The 21,296-nt window shown below is 38.6% G+C and overlaps 1 protein-coding gene across 1 annotated transcript in view; it reads left to right on the top strand.

Moving 5' to 3' along the window:
• FAT3 (FAT atypical cadherin 3) overlaps positions 1–21,296 on the top strand; it is a 352,171-nt gene that overhangs the window by 217,111 nt on the left and 113,764 nt on the right. The window lies entirely within an intron of this gene.

Below are 21,296 nucleotides of genomic sequence, written 5' to 3'. Positions count from 1 at the left end.
AAAATGTAGTAAAATGAACTTTTGCTTATTCCATGGTTATTTTTGTTTGTTAGAAATCCCACATTATTTTAGTTAGTGCAGAACACGGGAGAGAAGGGTTAATTTATTACTGTACAAGTTGGGGGGGGGGGGGGTGTCTTGATAATTCACTTTAGCTTCTTACAATTCCAGGCCATAAATAAATGGAGGGAAATGAAAGGATTTTCCCTTTTTTAGGATTTATTAAGTTGGAAAGTTAGTAAAGTAATCATGTGTTCCAATAACCACAAGCTTTCCAGTTTATACTGTCAGAGAAGATCACAAACTGAATGAAATTGGCATTGATATTGAGATATATCTATTGACGAGAATCTTAGGTCTGTAAGTCTCTTTCGCATTTATGTGTTTGCCTCAGAGACCTCAGTGAAACATGCCAAATTCACATTTGCCAGCCAGAGGATTCCCATACAGATGGGGAAGTGTTACTTTTAATAGCTAAAGGAAAAAAAAATAATTACTTACATGAATTAGGCTTTAGTCATCACTACAAGTTAATATATTCCTCTGATTTTTTCATGTTTGAAAAAACAACCATCTGCAAGATTTTGAGGATTGAAGATGCACTAGAGGGAGGTAGGTCTCATAGGGTACTCCGAGGCTTGTGAATGGGGAGTGGAGGGCAGGCTATGGAGAAGAGAAACACCTGAGCAGGGTGTCCTGGAGAAGTAGGGAGAGGACCGCACTGTTGTAAAACCCACCCAGGAATGGTGTGAGGGAAAGGGAATCAGACTCTGGCGGGGACATGGCCCCGATGGCCAAATCAGCCCTTTGAGCTGTTGATGAAACATTGACCATCGCCGCCTCTTGGGAGCTGCATTCCTGGGGTTCAAAGCAAATAAGCTGCTGGGGGTCCGGAGCCAGGCTGGCCAAGCTGTGCTCGTTCTTGTGGCACACTCAGAAAACATTTTCTAAAATACCTGGCTGTGTCTGTGTGTAATTAACCCCCTGGGGAGGCCTTAATTGCTGAGACAACCATGGTCTCCTGGTAGTACAGTATTTCCCTTCTGGCTGCATTTCATACCCTTCTTGCAGTAGTCTGTCTGGTATAAAAGAGAGTAAACTTGGCTCCCTTTGAAAAGCTCTGATTAGTGCTTGACCTGGCAACCCTTCCTCCCCTTTGCCCAGTGCGTGTGTGAGGCACTGACAGACCTTTCCTAAATACAACTTTTTAATTATTCTTAATAAGCCTGTCTTTTCCCTACCTGAATTTGGCAGGGACGCTATACCCATACCATCCAGTACTTACTGAGCAAATTCCATTACTAAGAGTATTTCCACCTTTTTCGCAAAAGTTGTTAGGAAAACGAGGTGAAATAAGATGGCAGATGTTAGTCATTGTAATTGTGTGTAGTGCCAATGCTTGTCTCCAGACCGCTGCCTGTGACGGCTTAGGGTGGCTCTTCTGGAGTCGTCTGTCCCTGTCCGTATCGGAGGAAACATGAATTACCAGCGAGGACTGGCTGTGTATTTTTAAGAATGCTATGCTTAGGAAAGGTGAATCTAAGTGACTCCCCTTGTAAGTACACAAGAAGTCTGTTGCAAAGTCAGTACTGAGCCGAGGTCGGATGTGCATCACTTCTTCCTTCCTTCTTTAATTATCTTCTTTGGATGTATGGACCTGTGTCTGCATGACTTTTTTAACGGTACCCGAGGCTGCTGTCACAGGACTCGCACTTACCAAAGAGTACGTGCCAAAGTGAGCGCAGAAACGTGTCTAGACCCGTAGTTGAAAGATGCATGAGGAAGTCAGAAATACATTCCCCTTTATAATAATTGAGATTTTGTTTGTTTGTTTTGGTGATGTTGTTTGGGAAGGGTTTTTTTGTTTTGTTTTGGGCTTTTTGGGAGGCGAAAAGAAGAAGTATTTCTTCTCACAGATTTTTCATTGATTGTGACATTGTCAATGCTATTTTTTTTTCAGCTCCCAAGTTGAGGGCTTAATTTTTTTTGACACATTTTTAATGTCTTGCAAGGCTGAAGGTTTTATTCAGTGCTTGTTATCAGGTGGAATTTTTCTGCTTAGGTTTAAATTGGATGTCACTGGATTTTACACAGGAAGGTCTCTTGCTTTAGTGAATTCTTACTAATGGAATGGTTCTGCCTGAAATGGGAGGAAAATGACCACTTGATTACATTACTTTCTCACATGAAGCAAGCCAAAAGCATTTATTTTATTTCACAGACTTTCTTAAAGATTCTGTAGTTGGGATGAAGTATTTAAATATCCATCTGAAACAAGAAAGGTAATTCTGAGAGTTACCTGCTTGCTTTGCAAGTAAACGAAAATAGCGATATATTTCAAAGTGAGGTGCAATTGCAGGTTTCAGGTGATGTGTCTTTATTCTCCTTCAATAATTGGACACATCATCCTCCTTCTCTTCTTTTACTTCCTTCTTCTTCTAGGTATGTGTTGTCTTCTAATGATTTCTATGTTAACACTTAACTCTATCTGCTCTTGTATTATGCTGATTTACTAAAAAGAAGAAGCTAGAAGTGGAGAATATTAGTGGAGTTTGAGCTATGGAAAAACACAGAAAATAGGCTGGCTGGTTTTTTCTGCCCACATTTTTTGTAGATGCCTCCTAATTCTGATCTGACAGGTTTACAAACTCTAGTGATTTTGCTATGTGATTTTATGCAAACAGCTGCTGGAGTGATGGAATTCCAATAATAAGCATAAATATTAAACCATTTCATGCAGGATCTGCATCCTTTTGTTTTTGAGATGTCCAGAATATGAATAATTCTTGGTCTGCTTTCCAGTGTACATGTGCAGCTTGATGGGAGAGGATTGTTGAATCCAGGCTACAGTTCATTGACTTCTGTGTTCAGCCTGGAAAGTGGATCTGAGTGCATGCTTTCTCACCCTGAGCAGTTTCTGAACGCACTGTTGCAGATGCTGGATTACTTATGCCTCCAACATGGAAAGCCTCTGCAAAACACACCCACTGCTGGGGAGTTCAGTTTGCTGGGAATTGCTGGGGCAAGACCTGTATTTAGCAAAAGAATGAGCCAAAAGAGTTTTACAGGCTTCAGTGTGAAATTCTAACAACAGTCTTTGAAACTTTATGATTGGAGGGATAAATCATCTGTAGCGAGAGATGACCTCTTCATCCTCTTGATAACAGTATATAATAAGTTGGTGCTTTTAAAGTGCTGAGGCTATTTAGTCTCTCCTTGGTAAGTACATGTGGTGCAGGCTCTTAAGTCATTTAGCCAGTTTTGAAAATGGTATCCATAGTATCTCTCTGTTCCTCCAAACTATGTTTAAATTTACCACTGTAGATTCATTCAGAAATTATCTTTTAACATTTGTCATGGTGGAAAGCTTGTCTATTCAAAGCCTCTCTAAAGAATAAAAATAGTTGCTAATAAGCATGGTCAGAACTTTAAACCTCTCCAAGAGTGACAAAGCAACTGAAGACAATAGGTTTAAAAATGCTGTTACAACAGCCATAGCCTTTCAAGGTCTGAGTAATGTACCATAATTAATGAGGAGGAGAAGTGGGAGCAGTGTGCTGGCTTAGTGCAGCTAATTTTTAGCCAACTTAGTGCTATCAGAATAGTAACAGTGCTTCTCAAGTGCCTTGCTTTTGTCACAAATCAGTATACACAAGCCTCATCAATCTGCCTGCTGTGATGCTTGAGCGTAGCTCTGGGAAGGATGTCAGTAACAGTGCAAGGGGTTGTAATGAAGATAGATTGGTAAATCTGATGTGAGTGTGAAAATACATGGGCTGAATGAAGCATATTGGGTTTTATTTACTGTAAGTACACTAACAGGGTACAATAAACTGTGTTACATGGTATGTATTTATATGCAGGAATTAGAAGGAAGCATAATAATCTGCTGTAATTGTAGCCTTCTAAAAAGAATTCCCATTTCCACTCATTTAGTGGGAAGTTGTAATTGTGCGGGGGCTTTTGATGGAGTGACTATCATTTTATTCCACTTGGAATTTGGTCTGGAATATCACAGGGGAAATTGCTGCTGGAAACTTTATGACCACAGTTTACAGGGGAGAGGGGGTTTAAAGTCTTGAAAAGTAGCATATTAAAATAGCACTGCCTCTCAGTTCTTCCCACAAACACCACGCTGGTGGTTCAGTGTTGGGCCGGTGCTGCATTTTCTGCCATCCTCCTCTTTTTCTCCAACATCTCCCACGCAAGAACTTAAGAGATTTAACTTTGTTTTGCTTTTGAGCCTATTCAGGTAGGCTCAAAGCCTTTGCTAGTCGTGATGCCTGAAGTCAGTGGTCCTTTGTGAGAAACTGCAGCATTTTCTGAAGAATATAGGCAGCCATGTGGCAATATGCTCATGTATATATTTACAGAAGTACAAAAGCTGAAGTTCATTGGGTTTATGTAGCTGAATAGTACTCTACAGAACATTGATTGCTTAAATCCTGGATTATGAATCTGTGTAAGCATTTGTTTCATGGATCTTTAGCATTGCCCACATTTGGCAGGGAAAGCTGCATTTTTTCTTGGTGACATGCTGGTGATGGGGTAAAAATGAGGCAGTGTGTCTGATTGAACATTTTGTCTGAGGTTTAAATGGCTCCAAAGGCACATGCCTTTCCCTTTTTAACATTGAAGCCTATCAGATGATGCAAGGGAAATTAAAAAAATAGGTAAACAGCCTCTTATTTCCATTTTGAGCTTAAAAATTATTACTGGCTGTGCTTGCTGGAAATAAGAGGGCTATTTGTTATTATTTTGAGGACACCTGAAAGGATTTTTAATGGAACAGTAAGTATGTAGAGGCAACTTTCTAAAAAGACAATGAAAGCTGTTTCATAATGGCAGCTTCAAATGGCAACACATTGAACTTGAACGTCACCTTCAAAGTCGGGGGAAAAAAGCAAAGGAAAAAAGGAAAGAAAGGGAAAAAAGAAAAGAAAGGAAAAGAAGAAAAGGGAAGAAAATAAACAGTTTAAAAAAAATCAAAAGGATGTTCATCTCGTACTGACTCTCCATGGGTTTATCAGCAGAGGATGAAGTCGCCTGTAGGACAGGTCAGTGTGGTGGTGGATCTAGCAAAGACCCCAGTTCCTGGTGTAGAAGGCACATGCTGAACTCGCTCGTCCCACGCTGCAGATTTCCATCCTGCACCCTGTGTTCTTCGGAAGTTGTTATTCTGCACCAGCTTTCTAGAGATGCATGGGCTGCACTTAGCCCCCTTCCTTTTCCGCTCCCCTTTTTTTTTTTTTTCCATCAAGTTGCTATTTTCAGAAGTAGCCAACAACTTTCCAAAGGCAGGACATGACCAGAGGTTAAAATTCTCTTTCAGAGATGGATTTGCATATGACATTGCACACTGCTTCTCATATGTATTCAGGCAGAAAGTCTTACACCACAAAATATGGGAAAAGTCCTGGTGTGATTCATCTGTCTGCAGTGATAAGTGGTCTCCTCGATTAGACTATTGTCTCTAACTAATGTAATCTGATAAAATGAAGAATTATCAAGTGAATCGCTGAAAATATTACTAGTTCAGTTGTTAACTGAGTATCCTCTGTGCAGAAGATATGAACAGGAATTTTAAACTGCAAAATCATTAAGGCATGATACTTTTACAGATTATTCTCTTTTCTTTGATTATTGCAAATTTCAATAGCTCCCAGATGTCCCTTTATTTTAGATAGTGACTTGAGAATAACACAGACGACGAAGCCTAACCGTTGGAAAAACTGAGTTTAATAACATTTTTCTTCATGCATGTGGAATTTAAATTTTGTTTTCTTATTAAATAAGAAAAACCTCTTCATAAAATGATAATAATAGGGCAAAATAAGCTTGAATTAAAAAAAAAAAGTTGTGTATTTAAATTCCTTAATATTCCATGTTAAATTCAGGTAGCCAATAGGAAATGTACACACAACTCTGATGACATAATATGTACCAAAGGCAAGGGGCAAGAACAGGTCCACATATATCGAATAGTGGCAGTGATCCTCACCTCATTTCAGTTATTCAATGAAATACCAATAGCCTTGAGAGACTGGATGCGCAAAGAATGTCTATGACATTTCCACAAAATCTGTAGACTTTAAGTCAACCCTGAGGTTGCTTTTTTGCTTTTTGCCTTGTGCTAATGGTTGATTTCAGTCTTTATTTTTTTTAGATACTATTCATCTAATTCTTTTAACTCTCGCAAGGTTAGATTGATTCTCTTAAAAATGTTTTGCACATGCTAACACCAGGATGATGTCAAGGATAAACACACTACTGATGATAGCTCAATTAGTGCATTATTTACATCCCAGTATCTGATTCTGGCCTCTCTTGGAGAGTACTTAAACTGTCCAGCTAATCTGATACTGTATGGAAGTTCTTACATGGCAGGATTTTAGTCCAGCATTAAAAATCTCTCACTTGTTTGGTTAATCCATTCTATTGATTCAGGATACCAATAGTAATGAAGAAAAGCAGTACTCTTTTCTATGTTTAATGAACTTCCTAAATCAAAAATCTTTGTGACTCAATATGCAAGACTTTGGGGGATTTTATGAATGCTTGACAATTATAGAAATTAGTCAAATAGTTTATAGACCTTTTATAGATGTATTGTAAGCTTGTGTTAATATATTTGAGTATTAAAATAAAAAAGCACAGCTCATTTATTATTTAGTCACTCCTTAGCTCATGGAACAGATTTCATTTTCCCAGTTCATCAACATATACGATAACAGAGTCACCGTCTACAGTGGCATACTGCCCCAAGTATATTATCCACAAAATCATGTTTCACCAGGCAGTGAGTCTGCTAGAAGTGGGCAGGGAACAATTGATATTACGATCCAGGTTTAAAAGCCTATTAGCCATTTAGATGAAAAGTTGACCCAGTATCTAAATATACCTAAATAAAGGTCTAATACAGATGATTTTGCAAGTACAAATTCAGGTTCATATGTTGAAAAGCATGGCAAGATCAGAGTTGTCCAGGGCTACGGCTTTGATTCACACACTGCTGTCTACCACAGTTGTTGTGTCTCATTAGAAAAATCACATTTCTGATTGCCTAGAGCTTTGCCTTAGTTAAGGAATGATTTGCATATATCTGGAGTTTGCAGGGGGGAGAGAGCTTTTTTTACAGATTTCATGAATCACTGACCTGAACTGTTGGGTCATGAAATGAGGAAATGAAAATCTGCAAAGCACAGCGCTGTCGGCTTTTTCATGCTGGGCATCAAATGCCTCTTTTAGGATTTTCCTTGTGGACCCACAGCAATCTAGCAGCAGGTCTTGGCTTTAAGCACCTCATCGCATGCAAGCATGGAAGGAGATACTCAGCGTATGGGCTTCGGGTGCTGCCTTATCACGCATTTTCCACCTCTTTTAAAGGCATAACAGAGAAGGTGGAATTGTGCCAAGAAGCAAATCTGACCCTGCAAGGTCCTGAGCATCTCCTGAGAGCCTAGAGGTGTATCAGCATTTCCTTGACCCTCTGGACCTAGTTAAAATCTCACTGGACTTAGCATCATGCAGTTGTGAAGTCAAGTAGTGCAAGAAAGTGACGTTTTATTAACTAGCATTATGTTAAGACATATGTGATGTCACTGTGGAGAGGGGAAAGTCTTATTTATTATCCTGGGGGCTAGTTGAGTTCCTTTGCTTACCCTGAGTGGTGTGCTTAGTCCGGCTTCAGTAACATCAATTTTCTTGAAGCTATCCCTGATAATACCCAGGACAAGAGAATTAGACATCAACGCCCATGGCTGCGTTTCCCCAGATATGTCTGGAAATGGGTGAGTGAACATATTAGAGAAAAGCAATTTAAAATATACCCAACACCTGTTTCTTCTCCTCTGTTTGCAGAACTACGAGATGGCAGAGCATTAGATCAATGCAAATGAGATGGAAAAGTATTATTAAAACACCAAACATTATTGTGTGGTTTGAAAATTAGGTCTGCACCCATGTGTTAAATGCTGTTGAAACAGAGAGGGATATATTAATGGTCTTCCTTCTCATTTTATAAATCATTCCTCATGCTAGGCTTCTGTAGGCAAATTCTGTGGTTAATCTATACCAAGTTCTTCTTTGTCAGGATTTAGGAGTTTGGTCTAATGTTGTTTTCTCGCTGAGGGATTAGCTCACAGATTAGCTCAGAGTTAACAGTTTTTTCTTCATTGTATGTTTCTTAGGATCTGTAGCTCTCTTTTTATGTGGGCTGGAGCCCACCTACCAGGCCAAAATTGGTCGGATATACCCTTTCAGGGTGTCTCTTTTGCCAGGCTCCATGCTTGGTGAGACAAAGAGTCATTGTGAAGGGCACGCTGCTTTGCTAAGTCTTCCCATTTGTTTTATGAATGTACCAAAGTTTTAATCTTCTGCAGAAGCAGCAGGAAATCTTTCACATGATTTTAATCTATTTTAGATGTACAGAGCCTTTGTGTTATCTGAAGCATGTCTGCTTTAGTGCTATATCGTGTTTTCTGTAGCATTTGCAATACCCATCAGCTGTCAGACTGTTAATTTATGTCTGTAAGAGCATGAGCACACATACATACATGCACATGCACATTTTGTGGAGGTCTCAGTTTTCTGCCTTCCTCGCTAAGACCAAGCTGAGCATTGCATTTAAGGCAGGGGAGCATCTTCTTCCTCAGGTAGGAATACGTTGCATCTGTACTAAAATCCTTTCTGGGCATAGGAAGTCCTAGTATGCCTTTCAATTAATCCATCATTTAGAACCATGCCCTTAAACAAGTTTTTCATCCATTTGTCCTTTCTCTCAGGGTGATCTGTACTCAGGTGTTCGGAATTCATGCTTGTTATCTCTAAAAATCCTTAATTCTGGGATATTTTCCCAGTGACATCACTTGCTGCCACTGTTCATACGCACCAAATCCAACTACCCTGCAATACGTCATGTAGGGATCCCAACACTAAATCTCCAATTCCTTTGACTTGAGTGGACTTTGGATTGGTTTGAGACGTGCTCTTTGATCACAGGCTGTTGCAGGGTCCATGGAGTCTGACTGGAGGTGGTTCCCAGGACACCCACAGCTTAAGCAGTCCCTTCCCCAGATCATCTTCACTTGTGAGCCCTTCAGTTTATAGGCAGCCTCTCCGCAAGGGAAAAACTGGAACAACTATTTCCTTTTGCAAGTTCTACTGGATTTTACTGTCTTCCCTACAGCTCTCTCTTCTGCATAATGGTGAAGATCATCCTTATTCTTGAGGTCTGCTCCCTTGAGTCATACTGTCAGTCTAGAGTCACATCATCTGGGTTTTGTCAGTGCTTCTTCCTCTGACTTTTTTTTTTTTTTTTCTGTCTCCACCTTGTTAATGCTCTTATTATCCAGGGTCTCATACTTTCCAGTATTGGTGATGTACTGAAACTCTTCATTGCCCAAAGCTGCCCCCACCAGTCCATGCGCTTGGTGAGAACATCTTCCTCGTATACCTTGAGTACACAATATTTTCTTTGCGTCTCATCGCATCCCTTACAGTCTTCTCACTATAGCCTGTAATATATTTCAATATCATGTATTTTCCTTTTTTATCTGTCCTTTCATATTCCCAGATTGCCACCCTGTCCCTCCACCACATAATCCTTCAATATTCAGCTTGAGCAAAAAAGACATACTGGAAAGGGTAGGAAAATGTCATGCAAAAACATGGTAGTCTGAAAAAACGTGTTTATTTTTTTATTTTAAAAATAATTTGTTATGGCAAAAGTGCATCATTGTGTGAAATGTGCTGAAATAAGATTGGAATATTCAGCATAATTTGTAACATGACACAAATTAAAGTATTTACTAGACACCTAGAGATAAGAAAACTGCTAATCAGGTTGCGAATCAGTTTAATAAGCATATTTGACACCTTTTTTCTCCCTAAATATATTATCATGGAACATAAGAATCCTAATGCTTTTCTTATCTGACTTCAGCTTGATAATAATCAGAGACCAAACAATTCTTTTACTTTTTATGAAGATGTGATTTAAACAGAAAAGTACAAAGGCCCTGAAGCATCAAGTGCTATAAAATCTGCCCTCAAAAGCAGTAATTTTCTTTTCCTAGCCTAACAAATTTCAGTTGTCAGGAAACAGATTAATCTCCTAATTCTGAAATGTAATATTGCTGTTTGCTAATCTCTCATGATACAGAGACATTGAAAATGTTATCATAGCAGTTCTAGAGTACATTTTATGTTTTGGCAAAAAATAATACTTTCTTTGGCAAAGAATATTCTAAATATTCAAAAGCAAGGATTAACATGAATAATTGAGAGCAAAAATGTCAGAATCAAAATAATGAATTATTTTTTCTCACATTCCCTGGGAAAGTAAAAAATACAAATATTACTAATAGCAGTCTTTCAATTTATGGCTTTGACTTTTCTGAGGACCAGCATGTTATCTTTAATCCAGATACCAACAAATAGCTTAATACTTTCTGTCCTAGCCTCAAATATATTTGTTTTTCCTTGTGAATGTTGTTTCCTTCCACTATCCTTCCAGATAATTTTTAAGGTGTTGAATAAATAAAAATGTGTTCTTAACCCTTAAGGCCAAACTGCTATTTTAAAGACTTAATTGAAAAAAACATGGAGAATTTAAACAAGTGGTTTTATATTGCCACACTTTTTTAAAAAACAAACACATTACCACAGTTTAAAAAACACTCAAAAAATTTCTAGAAAGTCATAAGTATTAGGCTACACATTTTAGCTAAGCAGAGATGATGCTTTATTATGTGATACAACAAAGTATGCCAAAATGGCATGGCCTCTGTTGACTGAGAGAGATGCAGAAGGCAATGAGACAAGTGCATTCGCTTGGTCTCAAAAGACGACCATAATGTCTTACAGAAGGAATAAAAATATTGACTGACACGTGAGGTTCGCTTGCATATAGTCCTTATCCTCCTCACCAAAACCCTGTTGTTCAAATGGACCTGCACAAATTCTTTCTGTGTAGCTTTGGCCATATGTTTTGGGGATTAAATTGAATACTAAAGCCCAGGTTTTGCCTTCTTTTCGCTGTCATTTACGAAGTATATGTACAGTTAAGGATCTTTCACTATTTTTGTTGCAAACCACCAGATACCACCTGAGTGCAGTCTTAAAAAGTAAAATGATATTTGCTTTAAATTTCTTCTCTTCAGGCATTTAATTCTCATAATATCCAGCTCTCAGTGTGAAAGTATCAATTGAAAGCTGTGGCTTTTTTAATAAAAAGAAGTCTGAAGCATACAGAAGATTTTGTTTTTCTGCAGCACTGGGAGGGTGAATGGTGATGGATCACACTGGTGATGGGACGCCCAACTTCCAGCAAGCTGCTGAGCTACCGAAAGAAATCCTTGCTGCTGCAGCATGCTGCTCAGTGTGAGGCAGTCATTTATCCTGCTTCTTGACAGAGCAAATTACCCTACTCGGAGCTGTGGGCTGTGTTTTCAGTACCTCGTGTAGTTCTTGCAGGGCTAATTTGGTGTCTCTTCCCTCTCCTCCATGCTGTAGTATGGACTGAGAGCTACCTCAGGACTTCCTACTTTGAGAACCCCCCCTGGTTTCTCTGGGTGTGCAATACACTCCATTAGCCCTTGGATGCCTAAACAGTAGTAGCTGAATAAATTACACATTCATGCTCTGTTTTCTAAAGGTTATTGAACAGACATTCACTAGGCTTACATAGCAAAACAGGAATTGCATCTTAAACTTAACTTGATTGACAAACTGCCTTTGCCTCACTGAGCCCATAAATAAGATTTAGATATTTTGTCAGATCAGTAATCCGTGGATTAGACCCACTCCTAATACCCCATTTCTAAGACTGGATGCATTTTTGGAGAACAAGCATATTTATATTTTGTATATAATTTCTCAAAGGAAGCAACAGCAGCATCTATAGATGGTGTCAGCCAGGGCTCCACATTGTGAGCAAGCGTCTGCGGTCTTGACCCCAGCATCTGACCATGGGGATTAGCACATGGGGCTGACATATCTGATCTCCCTGTGCCAAGGGATCACACCTCCTGTACTGATCCTGACAGGATGCACTTGTGCTGCTCAAGAGCTCCCATAAATTAGGAGCTTTCTCACGGCTATTTTCCAACAAAGTACCTGGCCCCTTTAACACCTCCTGAGACAATCTCAAAAGCAAAGCAGCTCCTAAAACTCCTTTTTCAATCTCTTCTGCTACAAACCAACAAAGCAACTCATTAGAGGGACTCCTTCTGTTTCCCCCCTTTCTCTCCCTTCACCTAGTGAGCACTAATTGGAGGCCCATAAAATGAAGCCAGGAAAATTCTCCTTCTTCTCCCATGTATCAGTCTTGCACTACCAAATTGGGCATATTGTCTCATGCAGTGTTTTATTGTCCCCCAGATCACATTATCGGCAGGGCAATCTCACAAAGGTTAATAGCATTACTAGGTTGTCTCTTGGTCTGACATTCTTGCTCATCACTCTAAATCCAGTCGTTTTACCAGTGGCATTAGACATCTCTGCTGAAGTTAATTGGATGCTGCTTGCCACTGACTTCAAACCCAACTCTATAAATCGTAACTACTTGTAGCTGATTGTCCCTGCTCTTAACGTTCATTTCACAATTGGGAAAAGTATGTGTGGGTTGATATACCTGGCTTTTCAACCACACTCTTTGACATTTGCAATCCAATTATCGGTCACCTTGGCCATTTGTTCAGTCCAACTGTCCTCCCATTGGTATGCCATGTGTCAACACCTACTCCGTATACTGCTCTAATGGGAAAATAAACAGTAAATTATGAGCCTATATAAATCCGTTAAAGAGTTACTGTGACTCCATAAACCATGGAAGTGAAACTGAAGTGCTTTATGCAGTGGCTCGTATCCCAAGTTAGAATTGCTGCTCTGTATTTTTAGAAGGTCCCAGCTTACTGAAGTCAGGCAAGATAAGTATCTGTTGAGAGCCTTGGTGTCCATATAGCGAGAACATGAACCTTAAGGGCTGTGCCTGGTAAGATTTTGATACTACATTCTTGAATAAATGGTTGTCATCAGTAGAAAGCAGTAAATTTGTATTAATAATTTTTATTAAATATTTCCTTTCCCTGGATGGAAAGTACACTTCCTAGGCTCTACTTACATTTCACTGACCCTTTGCACAGCAGTGAATGCCATCCTGTGGCTGCAAAAAACAAATGCATGTTGAAGACTAATTCTGCAGAAGAATCAAAGTGCTAAGAATATTTTAAAAGTTGTGATCTTTTAAAATTCCTCCTGCACTGCAGGAGTAGAATGTCATCTTCTTATTATTCAGACACATAAAGATCCCTTACCAGGACTCCAGGCACTGTGTAATTAATTAATTATAATAGTATTAATTGATTAATTAATATTAATAACCTGAACATTTTTAATGCGTTCTGAGTGTTACTCAGGGAAATTAACTTTTTGGGCCAGGATTTTTTTTTTTTTTTTGCAACACATTTGGAATGTTAAAACTTTGGGACAGCATTTCCTGTTATATTGTTACCCCCAAATGACCTTGTTCCTATACACACACCTACTTATTTATGGCGGCAGCATGGTCTTGACACATTCTGAAAATCGTTCATATACATCACTGTTCACAGGATCACTGGCTATATGTGTAACAGATTGAACCAACAGGAAAAAAAATCATGTTAAAGAAAAGAATTACGTATTAAATTGCTGTTTCTGTAAAGTAAACAAAAAACCCCACATTTGCCTGGGTGTTAAAGTAAAATTCTTCCCCATCAGTTATAATGCATACACTGGTGGTGGTGCTGCGGTGGGGCACATCTTCTCTACCCTTTAGTTGAAGGATTACAGCTTTCAGGTACTTGTTATGCAGCTGGAGACCAGGGCTGGGCAAAAGCTGAATGAGAAATAAAAACATGCTGAAATGAGGTTGTTGAGCTGTAGGTGCAACCCTGTTCTCACCAAAGTCAATGGGAAAATTCCCACTGATTTCCAAGTCAGAGGATTTCACAGCTGGCCAGGTCCTTCTCCACCCAGAAGATACATGTAATTCTTTGGCTGCTCAGACAACATGAACTCAGTTCAGCAGGGAAACACTTGTCTTTAGACTTTCCCTGTGTGTCTCTAGCCACGCAGCACGTGCGTACCCCACCATCTATGGTGTGGTTAGGGATGCTGAGGCTGTTCGGGTGTTTGTGGAGGTTTGTAGAGGTTCAACAGAGCTGAAAAGAGAACCAAACTGACTATGTGAAAAGCAGGGTTACAGTGGACTGGTCTCTAAACATACACTTAGCTGTGTCAGTCTTGTCTAGTGAAAAAAACCTAAGGTTTTGCTATGTCGCGTGAAACAGAGTGCTAATGCACCCACCAGGGAAGCAGCTGATGGCTCTCATCCTTTATCAGCAGGACAGTTATCTGAATTTCAGTTTCACATATTTTGCACTGGATGTAATACCCGAGCCTGTTTTCCAGGCTGAGTTTTCAAAGCTGGAAACTGAATTTGGAAAAAGTAAAAAGGTAGTCCAAGAATATGAGTTTGGCTTCAAAATCAGAATCTGCATTTTTTCCCTACATATAGTCCCATGCTGATTCTCAACCAGCTTGTAAAATTGATCCCATGTCAATGTAAACTGGATAGTAGATTTTTATAGGACAGTTAGAATCAAAGACAAGTGGAGACTGAGATAATAAGGCTTGTCTGTGTTGCCTATTAGATGAAACTGTGATTAAATACGGCCCAATTAATGCTTATTATCTGTCTAAAATTAATTTGTCACAGAAAGTTGTGAAGTAGGCATAAAGAAGTCAAGTAGAATTTTTTATTGCTAAAATCGAAGCAATTATTGATTTGTTTTAATTTAACCTGGTCTGACAAAAACAGGATGATATTGTCATTACAAAAAACTGCCTTGGGAAAAGCCCCAACAACCAACCTCCTTATTCATGCTTTTCTTCTTTACCTTCTTTTACTTATTTTTCATACTGATTTTCTGTGCATTTTTATACTGCTTTGTATGATATTTTAGGATGTAGCCCTCATCTGACTACAAAAATTACTTTATTCAAACATGCATGAGTAATTGTTATCATATTGTCCTCTAAGTTGATTAAAATTTTGCTTTGCATCTCATTGCTAACCAAAGAAACTTCTATCAGATAACTTGAATATCACAAAAAAATAATATCTTCATTTTTTCCTTTTAGATTAATGAAAATGGTCACAGCAATCTTTCAGAGTGACAGTTCACTAATGCCAGATAAATTTCTGAGTCCAAAAATGTCCATTTTTGCCTTTTGCAAATTTAGAGTATCTCTACAGGATCAAAAATTGGGAAGAGTCTGTACCCCTTAAAGGTCTGATTTTATACCTGGCTAAGAAATCCATTAATCAGATTTTTAACTGGTAAGCTTTATTTTGAACATAAAACTGTAGAAGCTTCATTTTTTACCCTGAAAAAACTAAATTGCATTTAAATGTCAGAGGCTACTCGTCAGACTATCAGCAATAAAACTCTTTGAAATGTTTTACGTGTATGTGTGGATGAAGAGCATTCATTATTTCTTGCATATTGTGGAACAATAGTGTAAGATGGAAATTGGATATTTTCAGCAATTACTGATGGGACACAAAGTCTTTTACCTTGAGATCATTGGTTCTGGCTTTGCCTGCTTTGGTATTGATCAAAGACTTGTTGGTAAGTGATGAATTCTATGGTAGGGATTTTTTTTTTTGGGAGGGGGGTGCAGACAGTGTGTTACTATCTGTAGTGAAATTGCAGAATTCATCACCAAAAATGTAGCTACACAATGCATTTTCCTTCAGTGGCCAAAACGTCTTAAGAAATTTCCCCCGCCCTGCCTTGGGGACCTGGCATCCCTCTCCTTGTTTTACTCTCTCACCGCCATCACTCATTAACCATCTGCCTTTTGGGGGATTTTGTTTTCTTTCGGCAGTTCATTTTAAACCCTGGTTATTTCAGTAGCCCTGTTCGTAGCACAGATGCACAAACAGTTTATTGACGGGTGAAGGTGGCTGCAAACTGATGACAGGGGAAGAACAAATGGCTGGAGGAGGAGCTGGAGATGGGGCTGGATGCATCTTAATCTGCCTTTCTGCCAGAGAAAAATTGGTGGTGTCATTCTCCATTAGCACAACCAAGTGCCGCTTGTTAGAGCAATTTAAAAAAAAAAAAAAGAAAAAGTGTTATCTTTCTTTTGAAAATACTTGGTTCTGCTTCATATAGCAGTGTAGAACTTGGATGCGGTGTACCTATAAAGTAAATAACTGTAAGGAATTACAGTGTATGTCTTTCATCTCATTGGTGGCCAAATAAATGTATTACCTCCTAAGTAATAACAATATTGTTTCAAGACTAGACCATCACAGACCCTCACGTAAGGGTGTTTCATCCAACATCAGAAGGCACTGGATGTTGGCATGACAAAAGCCGTTTAGAAGTAAGTTTTAATATTGTAGTTTAGGAGAGAAGATATTTCTTTTGAAGACTGAAAGTTTTAGCTTGAAGTTATTACTCTATTGTAACAGAAACTGCATGCCACAATATTTCTAAGGGCATGCAGAGCAAGCTCCTTCGTACTATGTCTTTTCTTAGAGTATGTTCAAGAGCATGTACCACGTTAGCATGAGGCAGTGCTGCTGACTTACTGCAAAATAGATGGAGGGCTATTGCCACACACAGGAAATCACCTGCACCGACTTTGAGAGTTTCTGCTAAAAGAGTTGCTGTACCTTAATTTCCCATCAGTTTGAGTATCTGGGGACCTATACCACAAACTGATACAGCTGCACAGCCAAGCAACATGTAAAGTATATATCGTTTTGCTGCTTGATTAATTAACTCCACGGTGACTACTACTATAGCTTGATTAAATTTTGGCAATATATCAGCATATATTTTTGAGCTCAGCATTTCTGCTGATCGTTAAAAAATAAAATAAATTATTAATATTAGGAAAAGATCTTGGAAGCATGGATAAAATCTTGTGTCTTTATCAATAGCCAGAATGTTTTTCTCACATAATTACACATATTGATTAATTTAGTATGAAAAAGAAAAGATTGGGGATGTCTAAAAATCTTCATAATTTTGAGGAAACTCTGAAGTAGGTTTTTGGTTCCTGCTTATAGTGATGATGAGAATCAAGTGACTTTTGTGGATAGAAAATGAAGGGTACTTGAATATTTGAGAAAAGGCCAGTGCAGTGAGCTTAGAAGTTGATGCACACCTCTTGAGGCACAAAAACTGAGAGCTACTGTATTTCCTGAGTGCTGAGATAAGATTTTTGGAGAAGCGCATTATCTGTAGAGGTAGATCTGGTAGAGGGGAACTTACCAATACTTGATCACAAGTGTTTCTTACTGCAAGAAAAGTAAAATCCGCAAATGGCTGAAGTAGATATTTAGGTATGAATGGAATTACAATTGACACAGAGATTACTACTAACATTAAACTGCATAAATATCTTAATTTGCAAGCTTTATGTTATTTAAAGCTGCTTGAAGTGAAATATTCTCAGATTTGACTACTCCTCATTTTCTGTTCACAAAACTCTTTGCTTGTAATCATCACTATCAGCAGGAGCTAAACACCTTCTTCAAAGTTTACTGTGAAGATCAATACACAACTTCTATCTTCTTTCTCATTTAGAGGCTATGAGGGTAGTTATTCTTCTGTTTAGTAATAAGTTGTTCCTAAAGAAGTTCTATATGCCTATAAAAATTATTTTTAAGCAATCGCATATCAGTCTTTATCTTGTTTGTAAGGTGTCAGTCTGAAGGTGGGTAAATGTCTTTGGGTCCAGATATTGTCAGAGGACTATTTGGAGTGTATCTTTCTGCTTTCCAAATTTTTCTTCATTATATGCTGGGGTAGTGAGAGTCATTGCTGTAGCCTCATGAACAAAGAAAGGAAGTTCCTGATGTACTCAAAAGACCTTTACAGTTGTTATTTGGAGACTGAGTTTGATGTTCCTACTACGATCATCTCAAATTTTCCAATCCTCTAGTTACAAACTTTGCAAACTGCTTAACGTGGGATATAATACATACAGAGTTTCAGGCACCACTTCTGACGGTGGTGTTATCACCTAGAAGGTCAGGAAAAGTCCTAGCTGAGCAATGCTTTTTCTTACCAGATGATTTCTGCTGAATTTTAAGTGATTACACACTACTGTTAGGCAGTAGAAGCGAGATTATCTGTATTTAACTCCACCAATGGAAGTAGGAGGCACATTTGGACTTCTCGAAAGTGATTGGCTTAGAGTCACTTCTGGGCAAAGTTTTATCTACAGTTTGTCAAAAGCAAAATTATATGAGCTTGACATTCCTGAGGACTATAGCTTTCTTTTTACTGTTCTGAGATTGCCTAAAGGAGTTTGTTTTAACATAGGACAGGTTGCTCTGTTGTCCTGGGAATTTAATGGAGTAGTGGGTGGTTCTGCACTTATCTTAGGGTGTATTGATTCAAGAACATTATAAATACAGCCTGATGCACAAAGGTTGCCAGGATCTCCAAACTGTAATGAACTTTAAAAGTAATACCCATGGAAAATTACTATTTTTCTTTTAGAGAGTCACTGTCAAGAGCTATGCGGGTCCTTCCCTGTATTGCTACTAAAGCTAAAATACAAGTCTTAAGTTTCTTTTCAGAGTTTATGACTCTTGTTTACTGTTTCAATTTTCAAAAAGCTCGTAGAATAAAGAATGACACCGAATAAATGTAGTAGTAGTAGTAGTAGTAGTAGTAGTAGTAGTAGCAGTAGTAATAGTAGTAGTAGTAGTAGTAGTAGTAGCAGTAGCAGCAGCAGCATTTCTGGACGTTTAAGTCACCCATTCTGATATTTCATTCTGCTGGGTCATTTGGTTACCATCTACTGGTCTCAGTACTGTGAGTGTGACAAAAGTTAAGATTTGAAGCCTCTAAGACTTTCTTCAGTACACTCTTCTAATATTTAGGTTTGCAGATACTGTAGGGAGCATTTAACTCCAAATGAAAAAGCCTGCCTTCCTTCCTTCCTGTCTTTTGGCAATACAGCGTTGAAATTACCTGATGTCATCATTAATTCTCAAATGGTATAACAGACCATTATGCATCGTTTTCTACCTTGAGTGTGGCTGGAAGCCATTGACTTTCCTAATCAGCCACCTAGAGTGTTTGTGTCAGTAATAATGTGTATTTAAAATGTACTCTAAATTATTTATTTCTTATAGCTGGCCAGAGTGAATGTATTAATTTTTTTATGATTGGAAACAAGAGTTCCCAGATTACCACATTGTAAAGGAAATAAGGAAAGATGGATCATATTGATATGATTGGCACTCTTTCCTACAGGAAGTGTTTAAGTAATTCATCTTTTGGGACAGGACTACATTCTATTAGGATAAGTGAAATAAGCAGCTGCCCACGTCCTTTCCGCAGTTGCCAAATAAAGGATTAGAAAGAGAAGGCATCTAGTTTACTACAGCTAACTCAGTGTTTGTGTTGAACTGAAAAAAAAAAATTATGTAGTTTTTTTTTCTCTCCAGTCTATCTTTGAGCTACGCTGCCTCCACTTTGTAGCAGTAATCCGACATGTAGTTCAGTAATATAATGCATTTCAGAAAAATATTTCCTTGTAAGAATTTAGCCTCAAATTTAGTCTCTCTCTGAAGTAGGCAGTGATAGTAGTTCAGTGTATTTGACTTTAAAGTCATCCCTCAATGAGCTCTTTTTTATAATCTTTTATTTCTCTTACTTGGGCTGAATTCCAGAGACTTTTACAATAGGTATTGCAGCTCGTTTGCGCATTGGCAGAAGAAACAAACCCATTAGTCACTAACAGCAGGGGTATGCCTCAGCTCTCAGGCTCCCTTTGATCATTTTTCTGTCTCCAGTAACTCAACCAGATTCTCTTTTCTAAAGTTTTCTGAAGCAAAACTGGCATTTCTGGTTGGGGGAAGGGAGAGACCTTTACCTGAAACCCTCATTAAGCACACTCCTCAGATGAGACGCAGGCATCTCAGCTCACTCTTTTTGCATTAAGCAGTATCACACGAACGAAAATAAACAAGCAAATATGACATCTTCAGCATTTTGCAATGCTAACGACTGTAATGTGGCAGTTCCTCTTAACTTAAAAACTGGTAGGCTGAGTACTTCCTCCTGCCAAGGAATGATAAGGAAGAAGATTCTTGTTCTTCTCAAGGCTTGATAATTCACATTAAACACCTGCTGATCGTCTTGTTATAGTTGTTGAAGTAAGATCCCTGCTAGCTACTCTCTCCAGCTGAGTTAATAATTATCTTGGAAGTCATGAGCTTTTGTTAATGAGACTCAATATTGTACTTTTAATTCAGGAGGGTGGTCCTCACAGTTGCATTCGTATTCTGAAAAAATTAAAGAGCTAATCCTTCTTCAGTTAAGTGTCACAGTCCAATTCATAGGAAGAGTGACTGTCTCAAGGCAAAATTATTTTTGTCACCAGTGTTGAGGTCTGCTAGACTGACGCGGTGTTTTATACTTTCAAAGTAGATGTCTCCTCCAAGCCTTCTCCATGGTCATAAAATGAAGAAATTTTCATATCTGACATTCCAGCTGCTGTGTGTTAACAGTTAGTTTTGACCTTGGTTTTCACTCAGAAGGTCCACTGCTATGGAAATCTCTTTGTAGTTGATCTGTGGACTTGAACATAAACATGAATATGAAAGAATATCTCTCAGTCCTGTAGGAAAGGTAGTGTTAATGTCTATAGACCAAACCTACTGAAGTAGATCCTGGAGAAGAAATGGAAATTGCCTTACTTGGATTTTGAAAGTTCTGTTATTATACTGAATTTGTCATGCTCTGCAGAAGGAGATATTTTTGTGTGGTTTTCTCCAAAAATACACATCTGATGTAAGTAGAGGGAATTTCAGGACGTCTTGTCCTGGTCCATCCAGCTGAGGGAAACATTGTAAGGGATGTGTGAATGTTGTTACTCTAGCAAAGACATTTCCAGGTAACCAGTGTGTATGTGTGGTGTATGTGTATTGGCTGACATGGTTCAGTAAAGTCATAAGCATCAAAGCCAATGGGTAAATGCAGATTCCTGGCATAAAGTGCTCATTTTATGAAGAAAACTATAGTGGAACTGTCTGTAGGTTGTGGGAAAACAGCAGTGATGCTTAGGATTTCACCATTAAAGTGGTATATAAAGTTCATATTATTCTTGCTGTCTGATTCCATCAGATCCCATTAAACATGTTGTACCATTCCTTTTAAGATACTCTACCCTTGGTGATGGACCAACCCTTTGTATGGTTGGTCAGAAAGACA

Source organism: Ciconia boyciana, chromosome 1, assembly GCF_034638445.1.
Source record: "Ciconia boyciana chromosome 1, ASM3463844v1, whole genome shotgun sequence".
Classification (NCBI taxonomy): Eukaryota; Metazoa; Chordata; class Aves; order Ciconiiformes; family Ciconiidae; genus Ciconia; species Ciconia boyciana.
Note: the sequence above shows the minus strand (reverse complement) of the source record. Positions and strands in the feature narration are given on the sequence as shown.